The sequence below is a fragment of the Schistocerca nitens genome, chromosome 4 (genome assembly GCF_023898315.1).
Source record: "Schistocerca nitens isolate TAMUIC-IGC-003100 chromosome 4, iqSchNite1.1, whole genome shotgun sequence".
NCBI classification, from domain to species: Eukaryota; Metazoa; Arthropoda; class Insecta; order Orthoptera; family Acrididae; genus Schistocerca; species Schistocerca nitens.
In genome coordinates, this window is record NC_064617.1 from 974215372 (window position 1) to 974228840 (window position 13469).

General features: G+C 46.2%; 1 pseudogene; it reads left to right on the forward strand.

Annotated features, from left to right (window-relative positions):
• Positions 1-6192: 6192 nt before the first annotated feature.
• On the forward strand, positions 6193-6310 carry LOC126253864 (5S ribosomal RNA; annotated as a pseudogene).
• The last annotated feature ends 7159 nt before the right edge of the window (positions 6311-13469 follow it).

The following is a 13469-nucleotide window of genomic DNA, read 5'->3' on the forward strand; positions in this document are numbered from 1 at the left end:
GTTAACTAAGTCAGATACCCTGTTTAAGGGGAGGTTTACTGCCTTTGGCCCGAAAAAACCAAGTTCTTTGAAAATTTTTTCTCGGGATGTGTTATAGATATCAATGTCAAATTTGGCCAAAATGTTTATTGATATTTCCTCTACAAACTGGAATTTTTTCGACCGGAAATGTCGAAGAGCAAAGGCGGAAGTGCTGTCGGAACGAAACAAAATTTCGATGTAGACCTGCACGCGCGGTATGTCACAGGTGAGCCGGCTCGTCTCAAATCAAAATTGAGTTGACGTTAGCGAATTATATAAGATTCTTTAGGTGTTGTACCTCGCTTAAATTATTTGGACCATAGGAAACAACATGGCAGCCATTAAAAAAATAGGGGTTTTTTCATAGATTTTTCGAATTCGTCGGCCAATTAAAAATATTTAAATTTGATGGATCGGAATAAAAGTGGTACAACTCCTAGACAATTTAGTTAGCTTCGTCGGAAACAAAGAATGATGTCAATCGGTTCAGTAGATTTGAAGTTACCATACCGCGCGATAAAAAAGTCATTTCGGGAAAAACGCGTTTGTAGTTTTGACTACATATAAATGCAATATTATGCAACTTATGGTCAATCTGCTATTCTTGGTCCATAAACTAGTCCTTCCTCTTCCTCATAGAGGGCGTTCTGCTCGATCTGGGCCATCCTGCGCTGCTCCAGAGCCGCTCGTACGGCCGGTGACAAGCGGTTTTCGGCCGCTTGAATCCGGTGGTCGTCCGAATGCTTGGCGAACTACGACGAATAGTCCCAAGGTGACGACCATCGTTGTCATGGTTTTCAGAATTGCTGAATACCCTTCGTTAAAGCTGGTCACTGCCAGGAAAGTCGCAATCTCCACAGTCTTCGCACAAGAATGCAAATAATTGGGGGCAAACTTCCAAACACACCCGTTCAAACTTTCATTTGAATTTTGTGTGTGTCCTCCCAAGCACCGGTACAATAACTCGGCCGAAAGAAAAAAAACTGTGGTGTCACAGCCAGACACCACACGTCCTAGGTGGTAGCTTAAATCGACCGCGGTCCTGTAGTACATGTCGGACCCGCGTGTCGCCACTGTGTGATCGCAAACCTAGCGCCACCACAAGGCAGGTCTCGAGAGACTGACTCGAACTCACCCCAGTTGTACGGCCGACAGAGCTAGCGACTAGACGTACGAAGCCTTTCTCTCTCATTAGCCGAGAAACAGAATAGCCTTACAGTGATTGTAATCAAAATCTCCTTTGTGCGATGTACCACAATGAGTTATTAAAGATAAGTATATGAGAAGCTCCGTTCTTTTCTTCATAGCATTAATTACGTATCCTGTTCCAGTACTTCACGCCCGTCTGCGTTAGTCTCGCGTGCCCTTTAAGCCACCTCTATTTACAAGGTGTTGGCCCAGCTGCCGACACATCAAAAACTGGTGCGTGAAAGAGGCCGATTTCAGGCAGGTGCATTTTTTTGTTCAATCGCGAATAACAACATTTCCGTTCCGTATTCGGAAAAACCATTTCAGAGGTGCATTCTAAACACTTTTATGGACCCAAAAATGCAATTTTTAAAAAATCTACTATTTGAACCAAAACATAGTAAACCTCCCCTTAAATCTGTGAGGGATGTATTAGTAGGATATTCTGTTTCTGTGAACAATTGTCATTATTCGTGGTTCACCCACGCGGCTAGGAAAATTCGGAAATTTTAAACAATTGCTTTCAGATTCTCATGACATTGAAGCAGATTAAGGTTTAAGACCGTTCTGTCCAACGAGATGGTGCATCCATGTTGTGTCACAGTTGTGCATGGATAATAATTATGAAGTTCTTTTGCAATTTCTTAATGATAAGCACGATGAAAGAAGTGATGCAGGTGTATAAGCTAAAGTATTTCTGAAACGTCTGCAAGAATCTGAAACTCTGTTTCGGATCAAGATGCTAATTTTTTATTCCAAAGAACAGACAAACTTAATGCAGTACTTCCAAAAGTTTTACTGAATTTCCGCCGTGCTCGTAATTCTGTAGATGCTGCTTTGCCTTCAGCGGAGGGAGCCAGAAATAGTGATACATTTTATCACTTTGGGAACATGCTAAAGAAAAGTGTGATGCATTGCAATTAAGTCTCCCATGTTTTAAGACCTAGAAAACTGCCATTAAAATTAGGAGTTGGTTGTTGTAGTTGTAGTCTTCAGTCCAGTTACTGGTTTGATGCAGCTCTCCATGCTACTCTATCCTGTGCAAGCCTCTTCATCTCCCAGTACCCACTGCAACCTACATCCTTCTGAATCTGCTTAGTGTATTCATCTCTTGGTCTCCCTCTACAATTTTTAACTCTGCGCTGCCCTCCAGTACTACATTGGTGATCCCTTGATGCCTCAGAACATGTCCTACCAACCGGTCCCTTCTCCTAGTCAAAATGTGCCACAAATTTCTCTTCTCCCCGATCCTATTGAATACCTCCTCATTAGTTATGTGATCTACCCATCTAATCTTCAGCATTCTTCTGTAGCACCACATTTCGAAAGCTTCTATTCTCTTTGTGTCTAAACTCTTTATCGTCCACGTTTCACTTCCATACATGGCTACACTCCATACAAATACGTTCAGAAAAGACTTCCTGACACTTAAATCAATACTCGATGTTAACAAATTTCTCTTCTTCAGAAATGCTTTCCTTGCCATTGCCAGTATACATTTTATATCCTCTCTACTTCGACCATCATCAGTTATTTTGTTCCCCAAATAGCAAAACTCCTTTACTACTTTAAGTGTCTCATTTCCTAATCTAATTCCCTCAGCATCACCCGACTTCATTCGACTACATTCCATTATCCTCGTTTTGCTTTCGTTGATGTTCATCTTATATCCTCCTTTCAAGCCACTGTCCATTCCGTTCAGCTGCTCTTCCAAGTCCTTTGCTGTCTCTGAAATAATTACAATGTCATCGGCGAACCGTAAAGTTTTTATTTCTTCTCCATGGATTTTAATACCTACTCCGAATTTTTCTTTTGTTTCCTTTACTGCTTGCTCAATATACAGATTGAATAACATCGGGGAGAGGCTACAACCCTGTCTCACTCCTTTCCCAACCACTGCTTCCCTTTCATGCCCCTCGACTCTTATAACTGCCATCTGGTTTCTGTACAAATTGTAAATAGCCTTTCGCTCCCTGTATTTTACCTGTGCCACCTTCAGAATTTGAAAGAGATTATTCCAGTCAACATTGTCAAAAGCTTTCTCTAAGTCTACAAATGCTAGAAACGTAGGTTTGCCTTTTCTTAATCTTTCTTCTAAGATAAGTCGTAAGGTTAGTATTGCCTCACGTGTTCCAACATTTCTACGGAATCCAAACTGATCTTCCCCGACATCGAGTTCTACCAGTTTTTCCATTCGTCTGTAAAGAATTCGTGTTAGTATTTTGCAGACGTGGCTTATTAAGCTGATAGTTCGGTAATTTTCACATCTGTCAACACCTGCTTTCTTTGGGATTGGAATTACTATATTCTTCTTGAAGTCTGATGGAATTTCGCCTGTCTCATACATCTTGCTCACCGGATGGTAGAGTTTTGTCAGGACTGGGTCTCCCAAGGCCGTCAGTAGTTCTAATGGAATGTTGTCTACTCCCGGGGGCTTTTTTCGACTCAGGTCTTTCAGTGCTCTGTCAAACTCTTCACGCAGTATCGTATCTCCCATTTCATCTTCATCTACATCCTCTTCCATTTCCACAATATTGTCCTCAAGTACATCGCCATTGTATAGACCCTTTATAAACTCCTTCCACCTTTCTGCTTTCCCTTCTTTGCTTAGAACTGGGTTTCCATCTGAGCTCTTGATATTCATCCAGGGGGTTCTCTTTTCTCCAAAGGAGTTGGTAACAAGCATAATTAATCAGGTATTCAAGAAAATGGAGGAACTTTATTTTTTAAGGAACTGGAACAATCGATAAGCAGCTTTAAAAGCAGATTTCCACCCGAAACAAAGAAACAGTGTCACATCTTGTACAAACAGAACAGTTTTTGTTAGAAGATCGTAGATAACGTTACTTCTTTTTACGGTGACTATTTCAACTGCGTAAGACTGACTCTTCATGCAGGTATTTTGTTGGATGTGGGTAAGACAGCATACTGTTACACTAGATAGCGTTGAAGGTGTAGTGCAATACTGGAGTAGGACAGAGGATGACAAGTATGTAGGTCTGAAGAACATTATACTAGAATATGAAAAATTTTGCGACTTCTTTTAAGGATACCTGTAGCCACGTGTTTTGCAGAACGTTTGTTTTCTGCACTTCGAAGACTGAAAACTAACAGCAGAGCCCTATTTAGGTGAGTGATCATGTATTTTAAGTTACTTTTTTACTATAATCATACACTCCTGGAAATTGAAATAAGAACACCGTGAATTCATTGTCCCAGGAAGGGGAAACTTTATTGACACATTCCTGGGGTCAGATACATCACACGATCACACTGACAGAACCACAGGCACATAGACACAGGCAACAGAGCATGCACAATGTCGGCACTAGTACAGTGTATATCCACCTTTCGCAGCAATGCAGGCTGCTATTCTCCCATGGAGACGATCGTAGAGATGCTGGATGTAGTCCTGTGGAACGGCTTGCCATGCCATTTCCACCTGGCGCCTCAGTTGGACCAGCGTTCGTGCTGGACGTACAGACCGCGTGAGACGACGCTTCCTCCAGTCCCAAACATGCTCAATGGGGGACAGATCCGGAGATCTTGCTGGCCAGGGTAGTTGACTTACACCTTCTAGAGCACGTTGGGTGGCACGGGATACATGCGGACGTGCATTGTCCTGTTGGAACAGCAAGTTCCCTTGCCGGTCTACGAATGGTAGAACGATGGGTTCGATGACGGTTTGGATGTACCGTGCACTATTCAGTGTCCCCTCGACGATCACCAGTGGTGTACGGCCAGTGTAGGAGATCGCTCCCCACACCATGATGCCGGGTGTTGGCCCTGTGTGCCTCGGTCGTATGCAGTCCTGATTGTGGCGCTCACCTGCACGGCGCCAAACACGCATACGACCATCATTGGCACCAAGGCAGAAGCGACTCTCATCGCTGAAGACGACACGTCTCCATTCGTCCCTCCATTCACGCCTGTCGCGACACCACTGGAGGCGGGCTGCACGATGTTGGGGCGTGAGCGGAAGACGGCCTAACGGTGTGCGGGACCGTAGCCCAGCTTCATGGAGACGGTTGCGAATGGTCCTCGCCGATACCCCAGGAGCAACAGTGTCCCTAATTTGCTGGGAAGTGGCGGTGCGGTCCCCTACGGCACTGCGTAGGATCCTACGGTCTTGGCGTGCATCCGTGCGTCGCTGCGGTCCGGTCCCAGGTCGACGGGCACGTGCACCTTCCGCCGACCACTGGCGACAACATCGATGTACTGTGGAGACCTCACGCCCCACGTGTTGAGCAATTCGGCGGTACGTCCACCCGGCCTCCCGCGTGCCCACTATACGCCCTCGCTCAAAGTCCGTCAACTGCACATACGGTTCACGTCCACGCTGTCGCGGCATGCTACCAGTGTTAAAGACTGCGATGGAGCTCCGTATGCCACGGCAAACTGGCTGACACTGACGGCGGCGGTGCACAAATGCTGCGCAGCTAGCGCCATTCGACGGCCAACACCGCGGTCCCTGGTGTGTCCGCTGTGCCGTGCGTGTGATCATTGCTTGTACAGCCCTCTCGCAGTGTCCGGAGCAAGTATGGCGGGTCTGACACACCGGTGTCAATGTGTTCTTTTTTCCATTTCCAGGAGTGTATAAGGGTTAATTATGAATTTTAAAGTGTAACATGATGAGCATACCCCAAGATTTTCAAAAGTCGGCGCCTATGGCTGAGGTAAGCAGACTGTCTGCAGGATCCACATCCGGTGGTGTCGCTCACCCAAAGAAGTGGTGACGCCTGCGACTCAGGGAACACTGACATGAGGTACGTGTGGCTCCATGTGTGTTGCACCTTCGCAGCTGACACTGGGTGCAACTTCGTTACGCACACGTACAGCCTTCCCGTCACCGATTCGATTCACACCGACAGCGTGCGTACAGCACGACTAGGACTTCAACTTATATAAACAGGAAGACGCAATTCTCAACCGTTTCCCAGAAAACCGAGTTCGAAAATTTTTGGCGTGCTTATACACTGGAGAGGCAACGGTCTTGCCGCAGTGGATACACCGGTTCCCGTGAGATCACCGAAGTTAAGCGCTGTCGGGCGTGGCCGGCACTTGGATGGGTGACCCTCCAGTCCGCCATGCGCTGTTGCCGTTTTTCGGGGTGCACTCAGCCTCGTGATGCCAATTGAGGAGCTACTCGACCGAATAGTAGCGGCTCCGGTCAAAGAAAACCATCTTAACGACCGGGAGAGCCGTGTGCTGACCACACGCCCTTCCTATCCGCATCCTCAACTGAGGATGACACGGCGGTCGGATGGTCCCGATGGGCCACTTGTGGCCTGAAGACGGAGTGCTTCTTATACACTGGAGAGCCCAAGTAACTGTTGCACCTGCCTAATATCGAGTAGGGCCCCCGCGAGCACGCATAAGTGCCGCAACACGACGTGGCATGGACTCGACTAATGTCTGAAGTAGTGCTGGAGGGAACTGACACCATCAATTCTGCAGCCTGTCACTAAATCCGAAGGATTGGGAAAGGGCACAGGTCATCCCCGTTTTCAAGGAGGGATGTCGAACAGATGTGCAGAACCATAGACCTATATCTCTAACGTCGATCAGTTATAGAATTTTGGAACACGTATTATGTTCGAGTATAATTACTTTTCTGGAGACTAGAAATCTACTCTGTAGGAATCAGCATGGGTTTCGAACAAAGACCATCGTGTGAAACACAGCTCGCGCTATTCGTCAACGAGACTCAAAGGGCCATAGACACGGGTTCGCAGGTAGATGCCGTGTTTCTTGACTTCCGCAAGGCGTTCGATACATTTCCCCACAGTCGTTTAATGAACAAAGTAAGAGCATATGGACTATCAGACCAATTGTGTGATTGGATTGAGGAGTTCCTGGATAACAGAACGCAGCATGTCATTCTCAATGGAGAGAAGTCTTCCGAAGTGAGAGTGATTTCAGGTGTGCCGCAGGGGAGTGTCATAGGACCGTTGCTATTCACAATATACATAAATGACCTGGTGGATGACATCGGAAGTTCACCGAGGCTTTTTGCAGATGATGCTGTGGTGTATCGAGAGGTTGTAACAATGGAAAATTGTACTGAAATGCAGGAGGATCTGCAGCGAATTGACGCATGGTGCAGGGAATGGCAATTGAATCTGATTGTAGACAAGTGTAATGTGCTGCGAATACATAGAAAGATAGATCCTTTATCATTTAGCTACAAAATAGCAAGTCAGCAACTGGAAGCAGTTCATTCCATAAAATATCTGGGAGTATGCATTAGGTGTGATTTAAAATGGAATGATCATATAAAGTTGATCGTCGGTAAAGCAGATGCCAGACTGAGATTCATTGGAAGAATCCTAAGGAAATGCAGTCCGAAAACAAAGGAAGTAGCTTACAGTACGCTTGTTCGCCCGCTGCTTGAATACTGCTCAGCAGTGTGGGATCCGTACCAGATAGGGTCGACAGAAGAGATAGAGAAGATCCAACGGAGAGCAGCGCGCTTCGTTACAGGATCATTTAGTAATCGCGAAAGCGTTACGGAGATGATAGATAAACTCCAGTGGAAGACTCTGCAGGAGAGACGCTCAGTAGCTCGGTACGGGCTTTTGTTAAAGTTTCGAGAACATACCTTCACCGAAGAGTCAAGCAGTATATTGCTCCCTCCTACGTATATCTCGCGAAGACACCATGAGGATAAAATCAGAGAGATTAGAGCCCACACAGAAGCATACCGAAATCCTTCTTTCCACGAACAATACGAGACTGGAATAGAGGGGAGAACCGATAGAGGAACTCAGGGTACCCTCCGCCACACACCGCCAGGTGGCTTGCGGAGTATGGATGTAGATGTAGATGTAGATGTAGAGTACGAGGGGCTAGAGATCTTTTCTGAACAGCACGTTACATGGCATTTCAGATGTGACTAATAATGTTCATGTCTGGGGAGTTTGGTGGCCAGCGGAATTGTTTGAACTCGGAGTCGCTCTGCAGCAATTCTGGACGCGCGAGTGTCGCATTGTCCTGATGGAATTGCCCAAGTCCGCCGGAATGCACAAGGGACGTGAATGGATGCAGGTTATCAGACAGGACGCTTACGTACCTGCCTGTGTCGTATCTAGACGTATCAGGGGTCGCACAACTGCACACGCCGCACACCATTACAGAGCCTCCACAAGCTTGAACAGTCTCCTGCCGACATGCAGGGTCCATGGATTCATGAGGTTGTCTCCATACCCGGACACGTCCATCTGCTCGATACATTTTGAAACGAGACTCGTCCGACCAGACAACATGTTTCCAGTCATCAAGAGTCCAATGTCGATGTTGACAGGCCCAGATGAGGCGTAAAGCATTGTGTCATGCAGTCATAAAGGGTACACGAGCGGGCCTTTGGGTCCGAATGCCCGTATCGATGATGCGTTGAATGGTTCGCACGCTGACACTTGTTGCTGGCGCAGCATTGAAATCAGGAGCAATTTGCGGAAGTGTTGCACTTCCATCACGTTGAACGATTCCCTTCAGTTGTCATTGGTCCTGTTCTTGCGTACTTTTTACGTAAATTGAGAACTTGGTACCTCTGACATCCAACGCCAGATGGCGGTTACTGTGCTATAACAAGTTCTGTTATATTTGATGTCATGTTATTTGTATATTTTTCTTTTTTACTAGTCTTGTAATCTGACACGTTATAGTTTTACCTGTTGATTTAATTCTTGCATGTTTTTTAAGTTGTTTTGAAAATAACACGCCAGTGTATGTTGGCAAGATGTGCATTTCTCCCTTGCTTTTTGCTATGCTTTTTTAATGTATAACTTTAAATTTGGAATATTCAGTTAATGATTTGCAAGTGCACATTTGGTATTTTGTGGTAATCTCTTGCCAAATAAAGTAATGTTAAGTCTTCACGTGACACATGTCACATAGAGGGCGTTCCAAGCCCCTGTCACGCCGAGGTCTGCTGTATAGATGAATGTAAACAGCGGCTTCAGTTATTGTGATCGTTTCATAGCTTGTGTTACTGCTAATACCTAGGCACCAGTGCCTACTAGCTTTAATTTGTAGGGAAGGTACCTTCTTACCAACATTTGGTTTGTACTCAGGTGTATTTGTGGTCTTTTGTTTCTAATTCACTGACCGCTATGTGAAATTTTTAACTTCCACCACTGAAGATAATCATTATGTGATCGAAAGTCGATTTTGCTGTCAATAAATCATCAAAATTATGGCCAACGCTGAACTTCCTTCTACAGGGTGTTTCAAAAATTACCGGTATATTTGAAACGGCAATAAAAACTAAACGAGCAGCGATAGAAATACACCGTTTGTTGCAATATGCTTGGGACAACAGTAAATTTTCAGGCACACAAACTTTCGAAATTACAGTAGTTACAATTTTCAACAACAGATGGCGCTGCGGTCTGGGAAACTCTATAGTACGATATTTTCCACATATCAACCATGCGTAGCAATAATATGGCGTAGTCTCTGAATGAAATTACCCGAAACCTTTGACAACGTGTCTGGCGGAATGGCTTCACATGCAGATGAGATGTACTGCTTCAGCTGTTCAATTGTTTCTGGATTCTGGCGGTACTCCTGGTCTTTCAAGTGTCCCCACAGAAAGAAGTCACAGGGGTTCATGTCTGGCGAATAGGGAGGCCAATCCACGCCGCCTCCTGTATGTTTCGGATAGCCCAAAGCAATCACACGATCATCGAAATATTCATTCAGGAAATTAAAGACGTCGGCCGTGCGATGTGGCCGGGCACCATCTTGCATAAACCACGAGGTGTTCGCAGTGTCGTCTAAGGCAGTTTGTACCGCCACAAATTCACGAAGAATGACCAGATAGCGTGATGCAGTAATCGTTTCGGATCTGAAAAATGGGCCAATGATTCCTTTGGAAGACATGGCGGCCCAGACCAGCACTTTTTGAGGATGCAGGGACGATGGGACTGCAACATGGGGCTTTTCGGTTCCCCATATGCGCCAGTTCTGTTTATTGACGAAGCCGTCCAGGTAAAAATAAGCTTCGTCAGTAAACCAAATGCTGCCCACATGCATATCGCCGTCATCGATCCTGTGCACTATATCGTTAGCGAATGTCTCTCGTGCAGCAATGGTAGCGGCGCTGAGGGGTTGTCGCGTTTGAATTTTGTACGGATAGAGGTGTAAACTCTGGCGCATGAGACGATACGTGGAAGTTGGCGTCATTTGGACCGCAGCTGCAACACGGCGAACGGAAACCCGAGGCCGCTGTCGGATCACCTGCTGCACTAGCTGCGCGTTGCCCTCTGTGGTTGCCGTACGCGGTCGCCCTACCTTTCCAGCACGTTCATCCGTCAGGTTCCCAGTCCGTTGAAATTTTTCAAACAGATCCTTTATTGTATCGCTTTTCGGTCCTTTGGTTACATTAAACCTCCGTTGAAAACTTCGTCTTGTTGCAACAACACTGTGTTCTAGGCGGTGGAATTCCAACACCAGAAAAATCCTCTGTTCTAAGGATTAAACCATGTTGTCTACAGCACACTTGCACGTTGTGAACAGCACACGCTTACAGCAGAAAGACGACGTACAGAATGGCGCACCCACAGACTGCGTTGTCTTCTATATCTTTCACATCACTTGCAGCGCCATCTGTTGTTGAAAATTGTAACTACTGTAATTTCGAAAGTTTGTCCGCCTGAAAATGTACTGTTGTCCCAAGCATATTGCAACAAACGGTGTATTTCTATCGCTGCTCGTTTAGTTTTTATTGCCGTTTCAAATATACCGGTCATTTTTGAAACACCCTGTAGTTGTTATTAAAACTCTACATCTTCATTCTCCATTCCTTCTAGTTGTTATTAATACTCTACATCTTCATTCTTCATGTCTATATTTTCAGGGTTCTGTCGCTAGGGGGTTCCGAATTGTATCGTCTAACAAGGTGGTGTACAAAGCAACTATGCCGGTGCGTGACAAGCAGCGAGCTGTAATCGAGTTTCCAATTCGAAGCGTTCGTCCACACGTGGATCACCCTCTCTTTCATCATGGCAACGCCAGACCACACAAGAGCTTTTTGCAACATCTGCAACAATTCGAGTCCTTGGGTTCATTGTCATCGATCATTCTCCATAAAGGCCCGACATGGCTCCATTAATTTTTCATCTGTTTCCAAAACTTAAAAGAACATCTTCAACGACGTCATTTTGATAGTGATGAAACTGTACTACCAGAGGTGAGGTTATAGCTCCGACAACAATGTAATACATTCTACAGAGACGGTATCAACAAACTTATCTCTCGTTGGGAGTAGAGATGAAGAATAAAATTGTAGAATATTAATAACGTTTGTTTTGTTTACAAAGCTTCAAGTGCTTTTACATAAAATATTCGCAGGCATTACTTTTCAGCACGTCCTCGTAATTAAGCCGATGGTAAATTACGCCGCCCCCCCCCCCCCCCCACACACACACACACGCTCGTGTACCAACTTATCGGCCAACCGACGGACCCACAAATTCCGTGGCGGTCTGCACACGTCTCCTTGATTGACTACACTCAGAGGTTACAGCGCTGACCTGCCGTTGTGATTTGTTTATCTAAATTAATTAAGTTTATGTTTTACGAGATCGCCTTTGGTTTTACACAGAAACAAAAATTGTGGTTTGCCTTGGCCGTTTTAAAGATAACAAGGCCCAAAAAAAAGCTGAAAGGAACCCGGGGGGGGGGGGGGGAGGGGGGAAGAAGTGGCCAATGGAAAGAAGGAAATTCAGCTGCGCGCAGGCGCCATGTGACGGATTGCGCCGCCCCTCCCGCCGGAGTTTCGAGTCCTCCCTCGGGCTTAGATGTGTGTGTCTTGTTCTTAGCATAAGTTAGTTTAAGTAGTGTGTTACATTGCTGGATCATCACACATATTAACTGTTTGGCTCCCCACGCGTATATCGAACAAACACGCACCTGACGGCTTACACTACCGGCCATTAAAATTGCTACATCACGAAGATGACGTGCATTTAACCGACAGGAAGAAGGTGCTGTGATATGCAAATGATTAGCTTTTCAGAGCATTCACACAAGGTTGGCGCCGGTGGCGATACCTAGAACGTTCTGACACGAGGAAAGTTTCCAACCGATTTCTCATACACAAACAGCAGTTGACAGGCGTTGCCTGGTGAAACGATGTTGTGATGCCTAGTGTAAGGAGGAGAAATGCGTACCATCACGTTTCCGACTTTGATAAAGGTCGGATTGTAGCCTATCGCGATTGCGGTTTGTCGCATCGCGACATTGCTGCTCGCGTTGGTCGAGATCCAATGACTGTTAGCAGAATATGGAATCGGTGGGTTCAGGAGGGTAATACGGAACGTCGTGCTGGGTCCCAACGGCCTCGCATCATTAGCAGTCGAGATGAGAGGCATCTTATCCGCATGGCTGTAACGGATCGTGCACCCACGTCTCGATCTCTGAGTCAACAGATGGGGACGTTTGCAAGACAATAACCATCTCCACGAACAGTTCGACGGCGTTTGCAGCAGCATCGACTATCAGCTCGGAGGCCACGGCTGCGGTTACCCTTGACGCTGCATCACAGACAGGAGCGCCTGCGATGGTGCACGAACCTGGGTGCACGAATGGCAAAACGTCATTTTTGCGGATGAATCCAGGTTCTGTTACAGCATCATGATGGTCGTATCCGTGTTTGGCGACATCGCGGTGAACGCACATTGGAACCGTGTATTCGTCATCGCCATACTGGCGTATCACCCGGCGTGATGGTAAGGAGTGCCATTGGTTACACGTCTCGGTCACCTCTTGTTCGCATTGACGGCACTTTGAACAGTGGACGTTACATTTCAGATGTGTTACGACCCGTGGCTCTACCCCTCATTCGATCCCTGCGAAACCCTACATTTCAGCAGGATAATGCACGACCGCATGTTGCATGTCCTGTACGGCCATTTCTGCATACAGAAAATGTTCGACTGCTGCCCTGGCCAGCACATTCTCCAGATCTCTCACCAACTGAAAACTTCTGGTCAATGGTGGCCGAGCAACTGGCTCGTCACAATACGCCAGCCACTACTCTTGATGAACTGTGGTATCGTGTTGAAGCTGCATGGGCAGCTGTACCTGTACACGCCATCCAAGCTCTGTTTGACTCAATGCCCAGGCGTATCAAGACCATTATTACGGCCAGAGGTGGTTGTTCTGGGTGCTGATTTCTCAGGATCTGTGCACGCAAACTGCGTGAAAATGTAATCACATGTCAGTTCTAGTATAGTATATTTCTCCATTGAATACCC